Source organism: Pelobates fuscus, chromosome 13 (genome assembly GCF_036172605.1).
Source record: "Pelobates fuscus isolate aPelFus1 chromosome 13, aPelFus1.pri, whole genome shotgun sequence".
NCBI classification, from domain to species: Eukaryota; Metazoa; Chordata; class Amphibia; order Anura; family Pelobatidae; genus Pelobates; species Pelobates fuscus.
The window spans coordinates 49,383,016-49,407,109 of NC_086329.1; the positions used below are offsets into that span (position 1 = coordinate 49,383,016).

Consider the following 24,094-nt stretch of genomic DNA (forward strand, 5'->3'; position numbering starts at 1 on the left):
CAACAGTAACAGAATGATGCATGGCTGTGTCTCATCAAGATAGTACAAACAATAGCCCTGTTGGCAAAACAAGGTCTCCCTCTTCGTGGACATGAAAACAATGATGGCAATTTTAAACAGTTTCTGCTTGCACGAGCAGATGTCTTATCTAAAAAAATTGGATATATCACACAAAGCAGAATACATGAGTCCCGACATTCAAAATGAGATTGTCTCACACCGTATTACGCCTTATTCGGAAACAGATTGGGAATAATGCCTTTGCAATTATTGTTGATGGCACACAAGATATATCTGGTCAAGAACAAGAAAGTTTCTGTATCCGCTATCTTGATGAAGACTTGTACCCACATGAGGACTTCATAGGCTTATATCAAGTTGATGAAACCAGTGGATCTGCAATCGCACAGATTGTCAAGGATGCTTTATGCCGTAATGGGCTTTGTATGTCAATGTTGCAAGGGCAAACATATGATGGAGCTTCAAATATGGCTGGTAAATATCATGGTGCCCAGGCATTAATCAAGCAGGAACAACCACTTGCCATTTATGTCCATTGCGGTGCACATTGCACAAATTTAGTTATGCAGGCTGCAGCACATCAATGTCCAATAATGGAAGATGCACTTATGTGTGTGCAAGATCTTGGCAAACTCTTTGGGCAATCTATGAAATGCAGAAACACATTTTCAGAAATTGTGTGTCGTGAAGCTGAAGGGCCTATTAAAGTCTTGCATATTAAACCATTGTGCCCAACATGCTGGACTGTTAGAGTGAAGCCTGTGGAAAAAATTCTGGATAATTACCAGCTGATTTTGGAAACACTTGAAGAAATTGCAAATACCAGAAGTAGTGGAGATATAAATCCACGTGCACGTGGCCTACTACAACAGTTTAGGCAAGGGAAAACTCTACTAGGTCTTCAAATCTCTCTTAGCATCATGGAGATCTTAGAATGCCTGAATGTAGCCTTGCAAGGCAGAGAACAAACCATATCAGGACTTTTAGCAAGTGTACAACAGACCCATGATGCTATACAAAAGTTACGATGTGACACGTCCTTTGAAAGAGTTCTTGCTACCACTATTAATTTAGTGGAAAAATACCAGCTAAAAGAGGTTACTGTACAAAGACAACCTAATATTCCTAAACGTCTTCAACATGGGCCAACTGAACAATTTCATGCAAAGACTGTGAAGGAATACTATTGTCCTCAGTATTTCCAAATAATGGATATTATATTGACACAGTTAATGCAGCGCTTTGACCAAGAGGGCTTACTTGTATATGAAAAACTGGAACATAATCTGTTAACAGGACAAGCTAGTGATGTTCTTCCCCAGTATCCAGAGATTGAATATCATCTTCTCTCTGCCCAGATAACCACCTTATCAAGTGTTTACAAGTACACTTCAGTCTCTGAGGTTGTAGATATTTTGCGAAAGATGCCTGCCAGAGAGAGATGCTTTTTCTCTCAAGTAGAAAACATTGTCAGAGTCCTAATAACTATTCCTGCTTCTTCCTGTGAAGCTGAGAGAAGTTTTAGTGCACTGCGTAGATTAAAAACCTGGTTGAGTTCCACAAGGACCCAGAAACGTTTGAACCATGTTGCTATATGCAACATCCATAGACATAAAGGATAAACTAGACATCGAAGCCATAGCAAAGGAATGTGCGATGTGTTTTGATCGCCGCAAAAAAGTTTTTGGATTTTAAAAACTTGCGTTCTTTAGTGTGTGAGCTGGCAAAGGCAGGCACACATTTACAGGAACAGCTACCTTGCACCTAGTTAGCCGAAGTACGCTGCAGTGGTTGTGGTGCTTGGAGGGTCTCACTCTGTCTGCAGCTAGAAAATTGTTTCTATTTATATAGTTATAGTATTTAATTGTGTATATATACAAGATCTTATGAGCATATTGGTTCTATTTATATATATTATAGTATTTAATTGTATTTATACAAGATCCTTTGAGCATATTGGTTCTATTTATATAGTTATAGCATTTAATTGTATTTATACAAGATCTTTTGAGCATATTGGTTCTATTTATATAGATATAGTATTGTATTTATACAAGATCTTTTGAGCATATTGGTTCTATTTATATAGTTATAGTATTTAATTGTATTTATACAAGATCTTTTTGTTTTGTTAAAATCAGGCAATAAAGTATTTACCACTAGTTTTAAGTGGAATAACTGAAATATATGCCAAACGTTTGGTTAATTTCTGTGACCTGATAAATAAAGAACTGTTCCTTTTGCATATTTTTTTGTTGCGAGATTTTTCTCTCACACACACACTTAAAATTTAACGTTCTAAACAACTCCCAGTTTACTGAATAAGAATATACCCGGCGAGCAAAAATGATGCCCCCCCCAGATTTTTGGGGGTTCCTACACCCATGATCGTGGAAGTATGTAAGGATGGTTTCCTGTATTTGGGTTTTAAGTTGTTTATCTAAGACAGTCCTTGAGTTTCCACTTCTATGTGCGACTAGGTATTGTGGGGAATTCCATGTATACATGTACTGGTGCATGATCGGTCCATGTGATTGGTCCTATGTGGGATTTTTTTAATGAGGTGTAAGAATCTGATTAATAAAAATGGAGTCAAAGTGGAAGTAAGTGTGTTGGGGATGTGAGTAAAATGTGTAATCATTGGAAGATTGATTAGTAAGTCTCTAACAATCTATTGTTGGCTATTATGGAGTGATTGTATGAACAGTTTCCTTTGCAGATGGTTCGGGTTGCCCTTGTGATGTGTGGGATCAAGGGAGATGTTGAAGTCTCCTCCACAGATCAGGGTTCCCCTTAAAAAGGAGTAAAGTTTTGATAGTTTTTTTTCATGAAGTATCCTTGTTTGGATAAAATAGTAACCTTGTTTGTTAGGGGCATAAATGTTGGCAAATACGTATTCGTGTGACCCCATCATACCTCTGACAAATACAAATCTGCATTGTGGATCATTCATTTGTACTTCACTCTGGAAGGGCATATGTGATGCAAATACAATTGCCACTCCTCTAGCTCCATCATAGTCCCAGAAGTAGTAGTGCCGAACCCCGTCGGAAGTGAGTCTCCTGCAGTAAGGCCACATCCGCGCCCAATCGTCAGTTATGCTAGAAACACACGCCACCTCTCTGGGACGTTAAACGACTTCATGTGGGAATACATAAATGAGAGTCAAGTAAGTTACGAAGGGGCACAGCACTTCTACAAGTGAGCGGTGCCCGGTCTATTTCTTTATCTAACTCACATTTCTCTTCTCTAATACCCCTAGCGATTTTCCATAAAAAATCCTTTTCCAAACTCACATCTCTATCTTTACAAGAATACAAATGATCATTAAATGTTTTCACTTCCTGTAACATTAAAACCCTATCATTTATAACCATTCCTTCATTTAAAACACCATCCATACTTTTTTTTTTTTACATTCAAACACTTTTTGAAAGAAAAATCTCGTACTCTTCTCATCCTGTTCTAGAACATTCCACTTTGCTGCAAACACTACTGTGACAGACCCATCTGTATAGACTAAGATTGCTGGTTCGTCTATTTGCCTGTCCGTATACCCCTGTCCGTTTGTCTCATGAAATAACCGATTGAAACTACCGAACGGACGGCCACCCAGGAGAGAAGTGTGCTGCTGGTTAAACTCTTGGCCCCAATTAGAACGTTGTGGTTAACCGCAGACACCTCTCGATTCTAACCATATTCTGAGTGGTCGTCGTTCGTATGCCGACCACAAGGCGGCGGCCATTTTAAACCATGCGAAAGACCAGCGGTGTTCGGCGCAGATTCTATGGAACTAAAAACGGACACTCTTTCTGCCGAACACCGCTGAAACCACCGACCGCCCTTCTCAGTCGACAAGGCATGCGACCACTGGCCGTTCGTGAGTTTGGATTACACGAAGTGACTTAACCCAGATAGCAGTCGCATGGAGTCAATCGCATACCGAAGGACTGTAAGAGACTTTTGACTCCATGGCGATTGAACTGTGCGTATGGGATCTGAGCGCTGTTCGCTAAGAATATGCACTCAGATCCAGACTATCTGGGGATACGTTGCACGAATGTAAAATGTTCAGTACTTGTATAATTTTTTTTGTGTTTGATTTAAAATGGCGATTTGCCTCTGTCCTGGAGATAATTGAATTACTTCTCGATTATCTCCAGGGCAGAGGGGAGGAAACCAGAATGCATTATGGGAATATTTTGTGCCTGTATGTCTGAAAGTGCCATATGTCTGAAAGTGCCATATGTATGTCTGTCATTAGTCTCCCATTTGGTCCCCTAGGGGAGTGTCCACCAAGTGGGAGACCTGCATAAATACGGGCGGGTAGCCCACAGTAAAGCCAGTTCTTGTTTTACCCTCAATGCGGAGCTTGGTCTCGTTATTGGAGGGGAGATTTACTACACGGTTAGCGACTGATTGCTGGAACCGTAAGCCGCTTGGAGAATATAGCTGTTCGGCTGTTAGACGCGATTCGTGGATTTTATTGTTGGTGAGTTGAGATCCGTACGGGTCCCGGTCGGGAGATTGGTGCCTTCCCCTGGTTGCAGTTTGTACAGTTGGAGTATAGGAATGGAGCTTGCATTATTGCGAAAGGGGGAAGTTTAACTAAACAGCGGTTTCACTCCTTTATGCCAGAGGGGTCTTAACTACCTTTCTTCCTCTTTCTTCCAAACATTTGTTCTTATTTTCTCTAGCTTCTTATAAACCAACTGTTACATCACATCCCAAATCACGCAATTTATATAAATAATCCACTCTTTTCCTCCATTCATCAAAACATTCTCTTTCCCGCTTAGGTCTTTCACACCCACACTTTATAAAGAAACTTTTTGTATTCACTTTTACCCATTCCCACCAGTTATACAATAATAAATTTTACGTACACTACATTTTTTTTTTTTGTCAATCTCTTTTATTAAGGCATACGTGTTGGGTACAGAATAAAGAAAGGAAAATGCATGAGTGATCAACAAAATAGGGGTAATACAGCGAAAATATTGATTGATTACATTTCCAGAATATTAATACCTAATTTTTTTTCTTTTTTTGTATGTCGTTTAACGGAAACCCATTACAAACCGGCTAAAATTAGATGCGGCGAGTGCGATCTTTCCATTGTAACTAGTGCCTTGCTGGCTTGCTAGGTCTAGTTAGACTTGATTAAAGTACAACATGGTCTGCTGATCCTAGTACATGTGCTTTCATTGACATTAAAATATGACAAATACTGAACAGGCTAATCGAACGACTTGTTACAACTTATCCTACCATGTAGCTATAAGAGTGTAGAGATCAGAAAGTTTGAGGTACATGTTAGGCACTGTCTACATTAAACATTTATACATGAACAGGTTTAGCTAGGACCACGCTTATGGTGCACGCTAGGCACAATAAAAGGGCAACGTGTATTCTTGAGCAGGTTTATGTATTGTGTTAAACATGAGTGTAACTTCAATAGGTAAAATTCAACATGAGTGCCTTAACCTGTTAACTGTACCACTAAGTTGGCTGGAGACACACTTGAGTATCACGTACGTTAATCGTATGGCCTCTCAATTTAAACAGGAACTATAGGCAAACGACCCTAGGCTCCAAAATTGCTAAGCAGTTATGGTTATGGTTAAACAGGCTAAATAATGAAGTATCATACCTAACCTGGTGTGCTTTATGGCTGGGTAGCGACAACATCAAATAAGTTACACATTTGGTATCTAAATAACTGGCGTATAGCCCCCTCATGTTCCCTGTAAAGGAAAATAAACGCTGTACTGTGTTTATACTGCGGTATATCAACAGGTGCGGTGAGGAAAGCTTAACTGGTTATGAGTCTCTGCAGTCTTAATCGGCCATGTTGGCCAGTCCATCTCGTTATGCTTGGATAAGTGCATAACATTCGTACGGGCGTAAAGAAGATGGGTTCTGCTATGGTGTGTTCCCATCGCCAGCCTCCCTGAATATCTGAGCCGCATCCTTTGGTAGGTGTGGGGAGGTAGACTGTTAGTGTTCTGCTCGATCACCCTATTCCCCTTGGGGTGAGCTGTAGTGGGATTGTCAGGCGGATCTGCATGGTGATATCCAGAGCGCGGCAGGAAACTTCTCCCCAGCTCCAGGCTTCTCGTGGGGCCAATACCTCGTGTCCACAGACTTGGTAGCCTCTCGGGCCGGGTCTTTCCCGGTATGGGTGCTATGAAGGGTCCTGGTTGTTCTCCACCGCCGGCGGGTGACCCTCCTGCGGTGTGGACGGTATACGGGAGGGATTCTCCTGGTGGGCCCCCACCTGGATGGGCACTCTGCCCGGTGTCTGCTCTCGTCGCCTCTTGGCCCCTGCCTGCTTCACCTCCTCGTGCTGAGTGATGGTTTGTTGGGTCCTCCGCCAGTCTCCAGCCTCTCCCAGAAGCATTGGAACAGAGCGTCCAGTCGTTCATGTAGGGGCTGAGGGGGTGTTGGCTCAGCTGTAAGGTCTATGGTCGCCATTTTGTGTAAGGTCGCTTTCTGGTTTGGTACGAGCTTTTGGCTCTCGCCAGTGTTTGTCGTCTTCGTGGTCGTGTATTGCATGCTAGTATGGACCGGGATAACCCCCGCCGGTCCTGAGGGGGGAGGAAAGGCCCGATGCTTCGGGTGCTTTGTAGTTTGGTGGGCCGGGAGAGCGGCCATCTCTCTCCAGCCCAGCATGATGTAGGCCCCAGGCCACTGGACTGGCTTCGCAGCGGGCATTGAGTCGTGCTTGGTGTCCCCCGGTACCCCTGCCTTCGTGTCACAAGGTGGGGTGAGTTGGGGTACAGGATTGTTTGATTTCCTGCTGATTTTCGCCGAAAACCGGGATCAGGCTCAGGAGCCCACAGAAAGCGTGTCTGTGCTGCTCCCTGGTCAGGCCCCGCCCCCCACGTTCACTCCATTTTTTATACATTTTAAAATACCTTTCTCTCACCTATCCATCAACTTTTTCACTTTTAATTTCCAAACCTCATTCTTGTATCCACTCGCACCTTGCATTTTAGAATTACATGGTTTAAAAATAGTACTTTGTGCATAGTAAGTTGTTCTGCTGTGACCCCTTGTGAAACAAAACAAAAATCAATTCTAGATTTCACTGTACCTTTATTGCTAAAAAAAAAAAATGAAAAAACATCACTACCCTCTGTGACCTCCACCGTGTCTTTAGAACCAAAATCCCATACAATATATTTTTTAAACTTCGTCCGATACTATCCAATTTATAATCGTCCCCACCCTATCTTCCTTTCTTATTATACAATTGAAATTCCTTTCCAGGTAAATACATTCTCAAACAATCAAACATACCCATTATCTCTCCCCTATTCACTGGTGCATAAACATTAAAGACTCTAAATAAAGTGCCCCTAAATAAAAAGTAAGCAATCAAAAGTATCCCTGACACAACCTCTAACACCTTAACTATTTCAAAATCCCACCCCCTAAACAATACTGCCACCCCCAAAGTTTTACCATTACTGCTCGAAAAAACTGTTGGACCCAGATCCCATTTAGCCACTTGTGTATTAATATTGAGACAGCATTCTTGCAAGCAAATACGAGTAAAGGTTAAATTCTTAAAGGCAAACACCATTGCTCTTCTAGTAGCAGTCTTTATGCTTCTCACATTTAAAGAAAATATAGACACCACATCTGAGGATAGGACCTCATCACAAATCACGTTGAATCATCATATTTCTCTCCCCTCTCTAGGTCTGGAGAAAACCCAGAGATATCAATCAGTCTAAAAACTGCTTAGGCATCAAAGAGTGGAGAAGCCGGACTTGAAGTCTCAGAGTCCGACATTACTCCAACTTCTCTCAGATCCACATAGATCACATTTGCGTCTCTCTGAACATTCAAAGGCTGTATGGCCTTCCCCATAACAATTACGACAGCACAACCCTTTAGAACAGTCTGAGCTCACATGGCCAAATTGAAAGCAATTTCTGCAATAGCTGGGTTGTCCCGGGTAAAATAAATAACCTCTATTTCCACCAAGGGAGAAATTCTGTGGGGGATGTTTAAGGCCACTTACCTCCGTCTCATCTTTTTTCAACACCACAAAGAATTTTCTTTTGCCATTATAAACCCCAAATTGGTTGACCAATTTTACAGGTTTGGAGACATGAGAACAGTACCTGCTCAAAAAAACAGATCTCCTCATCGCTGACAAATGGATTATACATGTGTACCACTAGAGGAATTCGAGACACAGGGACAAATGGCATAAAAGAGATACCTCGAAGTAGCTTTTCTCCTTCTTTCTCTTTTTCTTTCCATTACGGTCGTCACAAAATCTTGCTCTGTAAAGGTAATATCATACATACCCCGGGCCTGGAAATCCTGGACGCAAAACAACCATTCCCGGGGTACTCGCAACAAACCTTCCAGGATATCTTTTTGGATAACGTACAGACCCACCTCCGTCCGCCTCTCCTCAGCAACCAACAGCCGCACTGTTTTAGGATACGATGGTCGCCACGCTCCATCGTCGATCACTCCTCGTTTCCCGTGGTGGATCAGGTTGCCCCCCAATAGCAGCAGCCGGACTGTGTCCTCCAAGGAAAAAACAGCCGGAAGGCCGAGGGGCTTGCGTCACCAACCACAGGAACCTTCTGGTAAGACAAGAATCACTCAATAATGCAATTAATTAAACCTTTAATTGATTGATAACCTAGATGTTGCTCAGATTTCCCTCCAAAACGTTTGTGCTGTAATTGCAAAGACCAGCATGCTGCAGGCTGCAGCTAATTTGCATAATTAATCCCGCCCACTTTTCCAACATTGATAATGCACGCTGCCTGCCAGCCAGCCAGACTCTGACTTCACAATGGATATGTACTGGACAATTTTATTCCATGAAGTGATTACACAGATTTACATGATAACAATGAATAAATACATGGGATCAGGTGAACAGAATTGAATCGTGCACAGCACATGATAGATAATAACAATCAGACTAGCGATCAATCCAAACGAAACAATAACAGTTAACAAACATTGCTACAAGTGTCCATAATTCAAGGAATGTCATGTTTTTGGTCCGTTCAGTCCGGGCTTCATTCAGGCATGCCGCAGACAGGGGGAGGCAGAGCTTGCACTTAGACAGAACAGAGAAAAAAGCAGGGAAGGAGAACAAGTTTGCCTTCGTTCTCACACACCAAGTGAGAGTCCAGTGGCTTGCTTTTTTTTCCCTTTTGCATTCGTTGTTTGTTTGTTTGTTTGTTTGTTCCATCTATTTTTTAACCAGCATAAGAGAGGTGCACCGGTCCTGGAGGTACTGCAATACCAGGTCAATGCGTGGAGTGGACAGAGCAAGCTCTTCTTCCATCTCCCTGTTCCAAAAATCCATTTAATATATGGTCCCCAGATAGGGGACGTATCAGATATTAAACTAAGAACAGATTTTTTTGATTGAAAAAAAAATCTTTATTTCAAAATAAACAGTTTACAGGTTAAAACATATCTGCGTCGAAGCGCAGTGTCAGACATTCTTATATACTTTATACCTTGCTAGCAGTCAGTTTTGGGCACTTTGGGCTGAGACCTTTATTAGTGCCCAAGTACCAACTGCCAACCATACATACATTAAATGCACCCATACCTTCCCACCAAAACAACAATAATAAATAAATAAAAGGGGGAGGGGAGGTGAGGGGGCTTTCCAACTCTTTATCAAATAGGGGTTTTGTTGGTTGGGGTCAAGTCTCAGGAAGAAGAAAGGAGGGGAGGGGGGGGCTGAGGGGTCTTGGACTCAGTCCTCTTCTTCTTCACCGAGGTTATCTATGGTGTCATAATCTCTGAGAAGGCTGTGGATCAGCCTGCGGCAGTCTCGGATAGTGACTTGTTCCCTCCTCAACACCAAGCGATTCCTGGCGAACCATAGGGCATCCTTCACGCAGCACAGTAGGCGCCATGCGTCCTCAATTGCCCCCACTGTGTGCGTTCCGGGAAATAGTCCATACAGGATAGAGTGATATGACAGATGCTGTCTCTCAACTGAGTTCTCTTTCCAGGGCACCCAGCAAAGCCTGTGCAAATTTGCACTGCCAGAAGAGGTGTAGAGAAGTTTCCTCCTCCACAACACACTGCTGACAATGTCTGTATCTGCACAGCCCCCTCGCATGCATGAATGTCCTTAGGGGGAGGCCTCCCTGGATGGCCATCCATGCCAAGTCTTTGTGTCTATTGGTCAGCCTGCCGGATGCCACCTTTTCCCATACAGTCTCTGTTGTGGCGGCTGGCAGCCCTGGAATAGACTCTGTAATGTCCTGTGCTCTGATTAGTTTGTAGATCACCTTGGGGGACCACAGTTCCGGTTTGACTCCTTCCAGATGGTGTTCCTTCACAAACTTTCTCACATCAAGGTAATACCAAGGAGTGTTCCAGTTGTAAGGGATGGAGCTGTCCCACTTGTCCCAGCCCAGCCCTCTCCAGATGGGTAGGAGGAAAAAGCGGGACATGGAGTTCCCAGCAGTGCAGTTTGCATTGTCTCTTAGCGTCCTGCGAACTCCGTTGCATACAAAGAAGGCTCGAAGCCAGGTGGGGATATCTGGAACTCCCTTGCCTCCCTTGCGGGGTTCTTTGTACATCACGGTGCGCTTCACTCTGTCCATCTTGGATCCCCAGATGAAGTGAAAAACTGCTCTTGTGATGGCTCTGCAAACAGCCATCAGAGGGGGCCACGCCTGGGCCGTGTACTGCAGAACAGGGAGGATCTCGTTCCGCAGCACTAGTTTTTTTCCTTCGATGGTAAGGTCTCTGAGGATCCACAATCCGAACTTCTGATTCACTTTTGCCAGTCTCTCGTCCCAGCTTTTCAAGGCAGCACCCTCTCCCCCAAACCAGACCCCTAGAATCTTAATGAGGCCTGTTTTGATGGGAAAGGGAAGAGGGTCTGAGGGTACATCCCACTGCCCAAATAGCATTGTCTCTGACTTCCCGCAGTTGATCTTGGCTCCTGAAGCTCTGCTGAAGTCATCACAGGTGGACTTGAGTGCTCTCACTGCATGGTGGTCGGCGCAGAAGATGGTGACGTCGTCCATGTAGATCGAGCACTTTATTTCTTTCCCTCTGGTTCCTGGTGTGGTGATCCCTCTGATCTCACGGTTCTGCCTGATGGACTCGGCGAAGAGTTCTATGCAACAGACAAAGAGGAGAGGTGAGAGAGGGCAGCCTTGCCTGACCCCTGACCTGACTAGGAAGGGTTCAGTTTTCCAGCCATTCACCAACACAGTGCTGCAGATATCACGGTACATTAGGTTTACATAGGAGCAGAACACTTCCCCCAGCCCAAACCTGAGCAGTACTCTATTCATGAACTCGTGAGAGACACGATCAAAGGCTTTCTCCTGGTCCAGGCACACGAGTGCAGCCCGGACCCGGCGATCCTTGATGTAATGGATCGTGTCTCTGACGAGTGCCAAGCTGTCGGAGATCCGGCGTCCTGGGATGCCACAGGTCTGGTCAGGGTCGATGATCCCTCCTATGACCGCCTTCAGTCTGGTTGCTAAGACCTTGGCCAGGATCTTGTAGTCCACATTAAGGAGAGAGATGGGTCTCCAGTTTTTAAGGTCGCATCTCTCCCCCTTCTGTTTATACAAAATCGTGATCATACCTTCCCTGAGAGTGGGTGGTAGGCTGCCCGTCTCTGCCATCTCCTCATACAGAGCCAGCAGGTCCGGTCCAATGAGGTCCCACAGCGTTGCGTATAACTCGGCTGGGAGACCGTCACTGCCCGGGGTCCTGCCTGGTCTAAAGGATCTGACCGCAACGTGCAGCTCCCCCAGAGTCAGGGGGCCGTCTAGCACAGCTTTCCCTGTTGGGTCTACCGTCCTCGTGATACCCGAGAGGAATCTCTCGGCGGCATCACTGCACATATGCTTAGGGGAGTAGAGGTCCTTCTAGTAGTCCGTTACTACCTTCGTGACCCTCTCTTTCCCCTGTTGCATATCACCATTACCATCACGTAACTCAGACAGGGGTGTGTGGCCAGAGTGGAGTTTCCTAAAGAAGAAAGAGTTGCACTTCTCCCCCTTCTCAAGATTCTCCACTTTGGAACGAAAGAGGATTTACCTGGCTTCTTCCTCAAAGTGTCTTTTCAGACCCTCCTTGGTTTCCTCCAGCTCCTCACCCACGTCCCATCCACAGAGTTGCAGGTCCTGCAGAGACTGCAACTTGCGTTGCAGTCTCTGGAAGTACTGCTTCCTGGCAGCCGCTAGGCCTCTGCCTTTTGCCTGCCAGAAACTGCGGAGCTTGACTTTAGTCTGTTCCCACCATTCCGCCATGGTATGGAACTGACTCTTGTCTATCTGCCATCCTTGGTATGCAGTGCGCAGCTCCTCCACAATTTCCCGTCTCTGCAGCAGGGTACAGTTTAGCTTCCAGGCACCCGGGCCAGGGGGGAAACCCTTTCCCAGTGTACCTTCGAGCCTTACCGCCCTGTGATCAGAGAAGAAGCAGGGAACCGTGGCAGAGTGCTCATGCTTAACTGTTCGGGATGTGAACACAAAGTCTATCCGAGAGCGCTGAGACCCATCTGGGCGGCTCCATGTATAATTAACAGAGCCATTACCCATTGAGCCCACAGCGTCCCTCATGGATGCCTCGGTGATCATTTCCCTAAGCAGTTTGGAGGTTACATCTAGCTTGGCTGCAGTCTGGGAACTGCGGCCATCTTCCTCTATTGGACAGTTGAAGTCACCTCCCATCAAGACTGTTCTGGTAGTTGCGAGTTGGGCCCGCAGGGTTTGGAGTAGTTCCAAACGCTGTCTCTTCTCCGGCGAGGAGTACACGGTGATGAACCTCACTGGTTCCCCTGCCCAGGAGCCGTCCACGACTAATAGTCGACCACAGACAAGCTCCCGGACAGAGTCCACCGTGAAGTGTCCTCCCCGGATTAGGACAGCGGTACCTGCTGACTTGCACCCGTTCCCACCAGACCAGAATGATGGTCCATGCGTCCAGTCCCTGGCCAGGTGGCGGTAGGACTTAGAGAAAGGGATGGAACATTCCTGCAACATAAACACATCACACTTCTGAGAGGCTAGATATCCTAACACAGCATGTCTACGTAACCTATCCTTGATGCTCCTAACATTAATGGTGAGAATAGAAATAGACGCCATAATCAATGTAAGGGAGAAAAGACAGTGTCATTCACAGACATGACTGCTCAGTTACCGCCGCCTTCCCCCTGTTGGGGGAGGCTACTTCCTTCTCCTCCTCCTTGGTCCTTAATGTCCAGTGGTGGTGGTGGAGGTGGTGGGCGTGTCTCCATCTGAACCGGCTCCTCAAGGAGGCGTTGTAGGCTGTCGAGGGTCTCTGTGTACTGCAGCTCTGGGATAAATGATGTACCACATTCTAGAGCTTCTCGGATGAGCTCGTCTGCTTCTGCATCGGTTACCTCTGCAGGGGAGGGGGAGGCTGCTGTTTGTGCCTTTTTATTTTGCTGAACCTTGGGTGGGCTTGTGTCTCCCCTGTTTCCCCCAAGGGAAAAATTCTGCGGGGGGTGTCTAACACCACTCACCTCAGTTGCATCTGGGCGAAGAACAACAAAAAAATTTCTTTTTCCATTGTATACTCCAAATTGATTGACCAGCTTAACCGGCTTGGATACCTGTACACAGTACCTGCTTAGAAAAACTGAAATTTCATCGTCACTAACAAACGGGTTATACATGTGTACAACAAGCGGAACCCGGGACACGGGTACATATGGCAAGAACGTCATACCTGCCAATAAAACATTACCATCTTTCTCTCTTAGCCTTTCCATCACAGTAGTAACGCAGATCTGATCCGTAAATGTAATGTCGTACATACCCCGGGTCTGGAAATCCTGTATGCAAAATAACCATTCCCGAGGTACCTTCAGCAGACCATCCAGAATCTCCTTCTACACCGTGTAAAGGCCAACTTCACTCCGTCTCTCCTCCGTCACCAACAGCCGAACTGTCTTCGGATATGAGGGGGCACCTCTCTCCATCGCTGATCGCTTCCCGTTCCCGGAGTCAGCGCAGATCGCCCCCCAATAGCAGCATCCAGACCGTGTCCCCACTGGGAGAACACAGTCCGGAAGGCCGAGGGGCTAGCGTTGCCGATCCTCCGGGGCCTCATGACTAGACCAGCTTTTACACTTGATCTTGGCCAAAAGGCCGAGAAGCGATAACCAGAATGGGCGCCCAGCTACTCACCTGCCATTCGCCGGCGCTTGTTCAGCTTGCGGTGAGCCTTGGGCACAGTACCGCCTTTTCCTCATCTAGGTGTACGCTAGCTACAAATAGCAACAGAGACAAAGTCACCACAGCAGCACACAACCTCTAAGCCCTTGAAACCCAGCTCCCCTTCTTAACCTTGTCCATTCCTCCCCTCCCCTCCCCTCCCCTCCCCTCCCCTCCCCTCCCCTCCCCTCCCCTCCCCTCCCCTCCCCTCCCCTCCCCTCCCCTCCCCTCCCCTCCCCTCCCCTCCCCTCCCCTCCCCTCCCCTCCCCTCCCCTCCCCTCCCCTCCCCTCCCCTCCCCTCCCCTCCCCTCCCCTCCCCTCCCCTCCCCTCCCCTCCAGACATACCTTGCACCTCTGTCTCTCCAGCTCAGCTGCTACCGCTGATAAGGTGCCTAACGAGGTTGCTGGATCACCTGGTCTGTTCCTCTTCAGCTGCAAGTAGGGTAGATAGAGCAAGCAATTAAGCACCACCTGCTGATTGCTCTCAATCACTCAATAATGCAATTAATTAAACCTTTAATTGATTGATAACCTAGATGTTGCTCAGATTTCCCTCCAAAACATTTGTGCTGTAATTGCAAAGACCAGCATGCTGCAGGCTGCGGCTAATTTGCATAATTAATCCCGCCCACTTTTCCTACATTGATAATGCACGCTGCCAGCCAGCCAGCCAGCCAGCCATACTCTGACTTCACAATGGATATGTACTGGACACTTTTATTCCATGAAGTGATTACACAGATTTACATGATAACAATGAATAAATACATGGGATCGATCAGGTGAACAGAATTGAATCGTGCACAGCACATGATAGATAATAACAATCAGACTAGCTATCAATCCAGACGAAACAATAACAGTTAACAAACATTGCTACAAGGGTCCATAATTCAAGGAATGTAATGTTTTTGGTCCGTTCCGTCCAGGCTTCATTCAGGCATGCCATGCCGCAGACAGGGGGAGGCAGAGCTCGCACTTAGACAGAACAGAGAAAAAAGCAGGGAAGGAGAACAAGTTTGCCTTCGTTCTCACACACCAAGTGAGAGTCCAGTGGCTTGCTTTTTTTTCCCTTTTGCATTCGTTTTTTGTTTGTTTGTTTGTTTGTTCCATCTATTTTTTTAACCAGCATAAGAGAGGTGCACCGGTCCTGGAGGTACTGCAATACCAGGTCAATGCGTGGAGTGGACAGAGCAAGCTCTTCTTCCATCTGCCTGTTCCAAAAATCCATTTAATATATGGTCCCCAGATAGGGGACGTATCAGATATTAAACTGATAAGAACAGATTTTTTTTTTTTTTTTTTTAACCACTCAGTCACAGAGCATTTCCCCCAGATGGCTTTCAAGGAATCTCTCAGGTAACATCCTCATGGTCATTTTCAATAAAAATAAAATTTTATAAACACATCACATCAAATCACAGCAAATCCCATCACCACCCAAAACCCACAGCAAAACACCCACCAAAAAAACTCACTGCAAATTATACATCCTAAACACATTAATTCCTCCAACCATACTTACCCCATTACATACACATAAATACATATATAATATATTTTTTTTTTTTTTTCAATTATACAAACCACAACGCACCCACCACCCCCTCTTTACCTCTTCCCACTATTATGGAGAGGAGTATACAGAAGAAGGGTGACAAACTTCTGGAAGGTATCTCTTTTGTTCCTTACGTGCCGGTGTCTAGGGTTCCTATGGTCGTACACCTTTATAACCCGTTTGTTTCAGACGAAGAAATTATGCTGTTTTTAAGTAGGTACTGTTCAGTGGTTTCTAAACCACTGAAACAGGTGAATAACTTTGGTATCTACAATGGTAAGCGAAAATTCTTTGTTGTGTTAAGGCCGGATACGGCAGAATTAAGTGGGTTAAAACACCCACCACAAAATGTTTCAATCGGGGGTAACAGAGGGTATTTGTACTACCCGGGGCAACCTAGGTATTGCCGTAACTGTTACCAGTTTGGCCATTTGAGCGAAGAATGTGACAAAGGTAGGTGTTGTCGTAACTGCTTTTGTGAAGGTCACACTGCCGCGGAATGCACGGAAAAAAGAGTGCGACCTATGTGGGTCAGATAGACACATGGCCCGAACATGCCCTAATTTGTATAAAGAATGGAAAAGTGAAGGTGCTGAGAATACGGGTGAAGAAACAGATAAGGGGCATGGTGTTAAACCCAGTATAAAAATGAAAATTCCGTTTATCCCGTCCTATGAGTCTTTGCGAACGAGAGAAGAGCATTTGGAAAGATATGAAAAAATAATGTCAGAGGAAGCAAAAAAGAAAAAAGAGAAAACTGGAAGTAAGGAGGATAATGAAGAAGAAATAGAAGCAGCTGAGGTAATGGAAAGTGGTGAGGCCATGGAAGTTGGTGTGGCTATGATTGAATCTACAACAAAGGTAGATTCTGCAGAGGATGAAAGTGAGAAAGTCGCACCGGCCTCAAAAAAAGCGTAAGAGTAGAAAATTTTCAAAAGAAATGCCTAAGAGCCTGATGGAGGCGCCTTTGGAGGTAGGAGAAATATCTGAGTCGGAGGGTTCCGGGTCGGCGTCACCTGTTTTTGATATAAGCGCTGTATCAAGACTGAGCAGTATCTCGGGTTTTTCACAAAAAGAACCGGAGAGTAGAAGTGAGTCTGAGGATGGGACGTGATTGATGATGAGGAAATTCCTCTGATTAAATGTTTACCATATGCTCTCTTAATGTAAGAAGCTTGCAGTCAGTTGCTAGGATAGCTATGGTATTTAATTTTCTTGAAAATATGAATTTTACTTGTTTTTGTTTACAGGAGTGTTGCCTTAAGGACAAACCACAGACAGTTAAATGGGACTTGGGACCAGCTTGTTACTCTTGTGGAAATGGTAATTTGGGGGTGGCGGTTTTGTTTAGGGGGTGGGAGTGTGAAATAGTGGAAAGTGTGGAGATTGTGACAGGGAGGGTTTTAATGATCACCTTATTTGGGGGCACTTTGTTTAGGATCTTTAACATGTATGCACCTGTAAATAGGAGTGAGAGAATGGAGGTTTTTGAGTGTTTGGGCATGTATTTACCAGGGAGAATGGGCACTTTTTTGATAGGAGATTTTAATTGCATTATAAGACGGGAGGATAGAGTGGGGAGTGGGGAGGGTTATAAATTGGATATAACTGGGAAGTGTTTATTGAATATGATAAGAGATTTTGGGTACAAGGATATGGTGTCAGTTGTTGGGGATAATGAAGTTTTTACTTTTTATAGTGATAAAGGCACGGTGAAATCATGTATTGATTATTGTTTTGTTTCACAGGGGATTGTTGCGGAAGAGCTTACTATGAACGGTGCTCCATTTTCGGATCATGTGGTGTTAGAGTGCAAAGTTCGATTGGATGTGAGTATGAAGTTTGGTAAAGGCATATGGAAAATGAATGTGAAAATGTTAATGGATGAAGAAGTGAGAGAAAATATTGTATGATGTTTAAAAGATGGAGAGAATGTAAGGCAAAGTTTGATTGTATAACGAAATGGTGGGAATGGGTTAAGTTGAAAACAAGTGTTTTTTATTAGGTATGGTAAGGAAAAAGTGAAGAATGAGCGGGTATGGTTTGACGTATGGAGAAAAAGGATTGATTATTTGTGTAAATTGAGAGAGTTGGGATGGGATGTGACAGTGGAATTAGAGGAAGCAAGGGAAAATCGGAGAACGAGGAAGAAAGGTGGTGTTTGCTGCCAGAATGAATGTGGTTGAAAATGACGGAAAGTGTACAAGATTCTTTTTTAGAAAAGCATATGAGGGTAAGAAATGTATGGATGGAATTTTAAATGAAAATGTTTTTTTTTTTTTACAAGATAAGGTATCAATGTTGGCTGAAATAGAGAAATTTTATGGTAATTTATATGAAAGAAAAGAGAGGAATGTGCGTTTGGGGACTGAGTTGTTAGAAAACATTGAAGCAGGTGTGAGAAGAGAGGATGAAAGTGATCTAATTAAAGAGATAGGGAAGAAGGAGTTGAGTGATACAATTGGACAATTTAAGTTGAATAAGTCGCCGGGTTGTGATGGACTGCCGATTGAGTTTTATAGAATGTGCTGGGAAGTGATAGAGGATGATTTTTTTAGAAGTGTGTAAATGTGTGTTAAAAAAGGGAGAAATGAGTGAGTCAATGAAAAAAGGTGTGATTGTTTTAATTTTTAAAAAATTGGAGACCAATTACTCTGCTTAATTCAGATTATAAAATTTTAGCTAAAGTAATTGCAAATCGAATGAGAGGTGTGATTGAAGATATGGTTGGCGAAGAGCAAGCGTGTGCAATACCTGGGAGGCAGATTGCAGGAAGTTTGATAGCAGTGAGAGATGTAATATGGGATTGTATGGAGCGAAAGCAAGGAGTGGCAGTTGCGACGATTGATTTTGAGAAAGCGTATGATAGAGTAGAGCATGAGTTTATGTTTGAGGTTTTGAAGAAAATGAGAGTGCCTGATAAACTTTTATATTGGATAAAGTGCATGTATGTAAATATTGAGAGTGTGGTACAAGTAAATGGCTGGACGACTGATAGTTTTAAAATAAAATCTGGGGTTAGACAGGGGTGTCCCCTGTCCCCTATATTGTTTATTTGCGTAATTGAACCTTTATTGGTGAGTATTAGAAATGACAAAATGGTGAGAGGTGTTGAAATTCCAGGTAGTGGTGCGAGAAGTTTGAAAGTTATTGGATATATGGATGATGTGACTGTGGTGTGCAAAAATCAAGCAGGGCTACGAAGAGTAAAAGTATTGGTGGGAATTTTTTGTATGGCAAGTGCTTTTAAAGTCAATTGGGATAAATGTGCGTGTAAGGCTTTTGGTGAATGGAGAGAATTAGAATTGTGTGGGTGGCCGGTAGTAGAGGATGAAATCAAAGTTTTAGGTGTGAAATTTGATGAAGGATTGAAAGGGAAAGAAAGTTGGAATAATGTTGTACATAAGGTTAATCAGAAGATTGGGTGGTGGAATGAAAGAAGGTTGTCATTTGCTGGGAAGGTTTTAATAATAAAGGCGGTTTTAATACCAATTATGTTGTATGTGAATTTTATTTTTCCTATTCAGAATAAATGTTTGAGGAAGTTGAATCGAATATTTTTTTTGTTTTTTTGGAGTGGTCGTATGGAAAGATTAAGTAGGGAAAAAGTAAAAAAATTAAGGGTGAATGGAGGAATGGAAGTACCAGATTTAGAACAATTTCTATTGATACAGTATGTGAGATTATGTGTAAATATTAGTTTAAAAGAAAGTGTAATAGCATGTATGATGAAATATGAGGCTGGTATGAGTTTAAGAAAATGTGGTCTGGGGGGCGGGGCCGGGCCGCCGGAGGGATCAGACGCGTTCTGTCTGAGCTCCCGCTTCAGGGCCAAAAATCGGCAATAACTGGGGGTCAAATCTAAACAAAGACACACTCCGGCGACTAAACCGACGCCCAAACTGTTGGGGTAAGCAGAGATACCTCCCAAAGACCCTACCTGGTGCCAACGGTGACCCGACGGAGGCCCGAAGCACAGGGGAACTTGAGCCGGGAAGAGACGGCTGCTCTCCCGGGTCTCCAGCCGGCGGCTGGCGTCCCCGTGCCCCCCCCTCTGGACCGGGGGGGTTATCCCGGTCTACACGGACATCCATCAAGGCGCCAAACCGGGCCTACAAGAACCACCCCGCCAAGGTACACTTACCGAGCAGTACCCCTCAAGATGGCCGCCGGTACACAAGCCACGTGCATGAACTGCCAGCACAATGGAGCTGATCGCAGAGGAGACTGCCCATCTAACCTTCTCCAGGGCTGTACCGGCTGACCACACCGAGACCGGCAGCGGTGAGAATGACGAGAGCGGGAACAAAGCGGAGGACCAAGCAACCTCTCCCACCTGCACAAGACACTTCACTGACGAAGAGAGGCGGTTGAACTTAGAGGCCACAGCCAGGCTGCCCAACTTGGACCCAGCTTCCTTCACTGGACCACTACCCATCTGATACAAGCTGAATAGACAGCTCGCTGAAACCTGCCAACCACAAGGACTATTTTACCAAACGGTATTGTTCGGACACTCTCTCGCGGGACTGTTTAGTGTCACATACCCATATGCTAGACACCAGGCCCACAAGTCTCCTTATGTAGAATGCCTAACATAGCTAAATCCTTTGGCATGCCAGGCTACTAGCGAATTGAAGGCTACACACAAGCTGAGGGTAACTAAGTATTAAAGAACCAACCTGCTGATTTGGCGTTACTGCATATATACACAGCGATGCCCGTGTTCTAAGAAGCAAAGTATCACTCTCCAGACAAAGCTTCACCCATATAATACACAGCCAAGCTACTTAAAACCACACTGTTATAATCAGATATGACACATATAGTCAGCGTTCTATTCCAGCACCACAAGTGTCATTACGAGCATAGCCTCACACTACCCAAACCTACTAATCTAGCTAAGCTTGTATTTGCATAATCAATCTGCACCGACATCGACACGGATTAGTACTAGCCTGTTTGGGTAGCTACAGTTGAATATATCTGTTACTCTTGACCCATAAAATTTATAAAATGTGCAGCTATCTCAAATGCCACACATGTTTAACACTGTTCTAATAAGCCTGCTAATGCTGTTGTGGCACTGCATGCATATATGTTACTTCTTGCACAATAAAATAAAGAATTAAAAAAAAAAAAAAAAAATGTGGTCTGTATGAATTGGATCGGATGAAACCAGTTTGCTTTAGTACTCCATGGTTCTATAAAAAGATTGAAGTGTGCGTTAAAAAATATGAGTTGGAGAATGTTTCGAAGGAGGATTGGTGTACAAAGAAAAAGGTTTTTCATTTATTGAGGGAGAACGAAGAAATGATTAATATTGATGGAATAACTGTGGAACAGAGTAAGGAAGTATGGAAGAGAATGAATGGGAAAGATATAGTGAATAAACAAAGAGATGTGGCATGGATGGCAATACATAACGTGTTGCAGACGAGAGAATTTCAGTATGGAAGGAGGATTGCAAGGTCGGATGTGTGTCCTAGAGAGGGATGCGGAGGTAGAGAGAACGTTGTGCATTTGTTTTGGAACTGTGATTTTGTTAGGGAGGTGATGAAGAAGTTGTTGAAATTGGTGGTTGGATTATCTGGAATTCAGATTTTTTGTTTTGAGGTGTTAGTGTTTGGTATATGTAAGATTGACAAAGAAAAAGAGAGAGTGTTATGGTTGATGATGGGGTGTATAAAAGAAGTAATGTGGAACGTGAGGAATTTGTTAATTTTTAAACATGAAAGTGTTTCTGTGGATGGTTGTGTGAGAATGATTAGAGGAAGGATGTATGTTTATTACTTAATGGATGTGAGAAAGAAGGGTGAATTGGATGCGGAAGGTGTATGGAAGACAAAAAAATGGAAAAAATGGTGTTCATAGTAAGCTAGGTGGTGGGGTATGTATGAATTGGTGGTGGTAGATTAATGAAAAAAGTTGGAGAAAAGAAGTTGGAGAAAAAAAAAAAGTTACATATATTTGTTTCTGAAATGCATAATTGTATATGTTAACAATATGTGTTTGATTTTTGTTTAGGAAGAAGAAATTAATAAATGGTGGGAAGAGGTAAAGAGTGGGTGGTGGGTGCGTTGTGGTTTGTATAATTGAAAAAAAAAATGCATTATATATATATGTATTTGTGTATGTAATGGGGTAAGTATGGTTGGAGGAATGAATGTGTTTAGGATGTATAATTTGCAGTGAGTTTTTTTGGTGGGTGTTTTGCTGTGGGTTTTGGGTGGTGATGGGATTTGCTGTGATTTGATGTGATGTGTTTATAAAATTTTATTTTTATTGAAAATGACCATGAGGATGTTACCTGAGAGATTCCTTGAAAGCCATCTGGGGGAAATGCTCTGTGACTGAGTGGTTAAAAAAAAAAAAAAAAAATCTGTTCTTATCAGTTTAATATCTGATACGTCCCCTATCTGGGGACCATATATTAAATGGATTTTTGGAACAGGGAGATGGAAGAAGAGCTTGCTCTGTCCACTCCACGCATTGACCTGGTATTGCAGTACCTCCAGGACCGGTGCACCTCTCTTATGCTGGTTAAAAAAATAGATGGAACAAACAAACAAACAAAAAACGAATGCAAAAGGGAAAAAAAAGCAAGCCACTGGACTCTCACTTGGTGTGTGAGAACGAAGGCAAACTTGTTCTCCTTCCCTGCTTTTTTCTCTGTTCTGTCTAAGTGCGAGCTCTGCCTCCCCCTGTCTGCGGCATGGCATGCCTGAATGAAGCCTGGACGGAACGGACCAAAAACATTACATTCCTTGAATTATGGACCCTTGTAGCAATGTTTGTTAACTGTTATTGTTTCGTTTGGATTGATCGCTAGTCTGATTATTATCTATCATGTGCTGTGCACGATTCAATTCTGTTCACCTGATCCCATGTATTTATTCATTGTTATCATGTAAATCTGTGTAATCACTTCATGGAATAAGTGTCCAGTACATATCCATTGTGAAGTCAGAGTATGTATTGCTGGCTGGCTGGCAGCGTGCATTATCAGTGTTGGAAAAGTGGGCGGGATTAATTATGCAAATTTCCCGCAGCCTGCAGCATGCTGGTCTTTGCAATGACAGCACAAACCTTTTGGAGGGAAATCTGAGCAACATCTAGGTTATCAATCAATTAAAAGTTTAATTAATTGCATTATTGAGTGATTGCGAGCAATCAGCAGGTGGTGCTTAATTGCTTGCTCTATCTACCCTACTTGCAGCTGAAGAGGAACAGACCAGGTGATCCAGCAACCTCGTTAGGCACCTTATCAGCGGTAGCAGCTGAGCAGGAGAGACAGAGGTGCAAGGTATGTCAGGAGGGGAGGGAGGAATGGACAAGATTAAGAAGGGGAGCTGGGTTTCAAGGGTTTAGAGGTTGTTTGCTGCTGTGGTGACTTTGTCTCTGTTGCTATTTGTAGCCTGCTTACACCTAGATGAGGAAAAGGCGGTACTGTGGCCAAGGCTCACCGCAAGCTGAACAAGCGCCGGCGAACGGCAGGTGAGTAGCTGGGCGCCCATTCTGGTTATCGCTTCTCGGCCTTTTGGCTAAGATCAAGTGTAAAAGCTGGTCTGGTCAGAAGGTCCCGGTGTTGGCAACGCAAGCCCCTCGGCCTTCCAGCTGCGTCTTCCTTGTGGAGGCGTGGCTTGGATGCTGCTATTGGGGGGCGACCCGCGCTTTCACTGGGAACGAGAAGGGATTTGAAGATGGAGAGAGGTGCCCCCTCGTTTCCAAAATCTGTACGCATTTTGGTGTCCGAAGAAAGGAGACGTGATGTTGGCTTGCAGGTGATCCAGAGGGAGATTCTTGAAGGTTTGCTGCAGATTCCAAGGGCGTGGCTCTTCTGTGTCCAGGATTTTCCCGCTAGAGGTGTGTTCGACGTGACTTTCGTAGAGCAAGACCAGGTGACAACCATGATGGAGAGAAAGCTGCAGGTGGAGGGTAATGTATTGCTGCACGGGATCACCTTTACCCCGTTTGTTCCTGTAGTAAAGGTACCGTTGGTCATTCACATGTATAACCCCTTTGTGACTGATGAAGAGATTATGGTGTTTTTACAGAGATACTGTTCGGTGGTGGCTACACCTGTAAAGCTTGTAAATATGTTTGAGGTGTATAATGGGAAGAGGAAGGTGTTCGTCACATGGCGTCCTGATCCATCGGAGGTGAGTGGGTTAAGGCATCCGCCTCAAAACTTTTCTATTGGTGGTAATAGGGGCTACTTGTACTACCCAGGGCAGCCAAAATATTGTAGGAACTGCTATCAGTTTGGGCATATTAGCCTGGAGTGCGA

At 44.3% G+C, this 24,094-nt stretch overlaps 3 non-coding genes across 3 annotated transcripts; 1 reads left to right on the plus strand and 2 right to left on the minus strand.

Annotated features, from left to right (window-relative positions):
- Positions 1-9,279: 9,279 nt before the first annotated feature.
- On the minus strand, positions 9,280-9,468 carry LOC134584204 (U2 spliceosomal RNA). The gene has a single exon (XR_010086492.1). It is a non-coding gene; the product is annotated as a U2 spliceosomal RNA (small nuclear RNA).
- Positions 9,469-15,380: 5,912 nt separating this feature from the next.
- LOC134584203 (U2 spliceosomal RNA) lies at positions 15,381-15,574 on the minus strand. The gene has a single exon (XR_010086491.1). It is a non-coding gene; the product is annotated as a U2 spliceosomal RNA (small nuclear RNA).
- A 6,571-nt stretch (positions 15,575-22,145) lies between these two features.
- LOC134584172 (U2 spliceosomal RNA) lies at positions 22,146-22,338 on the plus strand. The gene has a single exon (XR_010086481.1). It is a non-coding gene; the product is annotated as a U2 spliceosomal RNA (small nuclear RNA).
- Positions 22,339-24,094: the final 1,756 nt, after the last annotated feature.